The sequence below is a fragment of the Odontomachus brunneus genome, unplaced genomic scaffold, assembly GCF_010583005.1.
Source record: "Odontomachus brunneus isolate Ranch 3 - 2012 unplaced genomic scaffold, Obru_v1 Obru_scaffold_090, whole genome shotgun sequence".
NCBI classification, from domain to species: Eukaryota; Metazoa; Arthropoda; class Insecta; order Hymenoptera; family Formicidae; genus Odontomachus; species Odontomachus brunneus.
Genome location: NW_022639540.1, coordinates 1,131,074 through 1,131,359, shown reverse-complemented (window position 1 = coordinate 1,131,359; position 286 = coordinate 1,131,074). Strand labels below are relative to the sequence as shown.

The 286-nt window shown below is 24.1% G+C and overlaps 1 protein-coding gene across 1 annotated transcript in view; it reads right to left on the bottom strand.

Moving 5' to 3' along the window:
• Positions 1-286, bottom strand: part of LOC116848136 (putative tRNA pseudouridine synthase Pus10) — a 3,666-nt gene that overhangs the window by 2,483 nt on the left and 897 nt on the right. The gene's annotated exons all lie outside the window — the stretch shown is intronic.

The window sequence follows — 286 nt, the reverse complement described above, 5'->3', positions numbered from 1 at the left end:
ATATATATATATATATATATATATATATATATATATATATATATATATATATATATACAAGATTAAAATTTTAACAGACTAGATTATCTCTTCAGGAACTTATTTTTGAGAAAAATATTCTAGACAAAAGTTATAAGGTTTGGAGAGGGGCATCTATTTGTCTGCACTAGTTCTCTCTCATCTTTCTTCCACTAAGTTTTATCTATATATCTCACTTTTTAAGTTCCAAAAGTGTATACTAGTTCAACAATAGAAAACAGACCTCTTGAAATAATCTTGACATTAG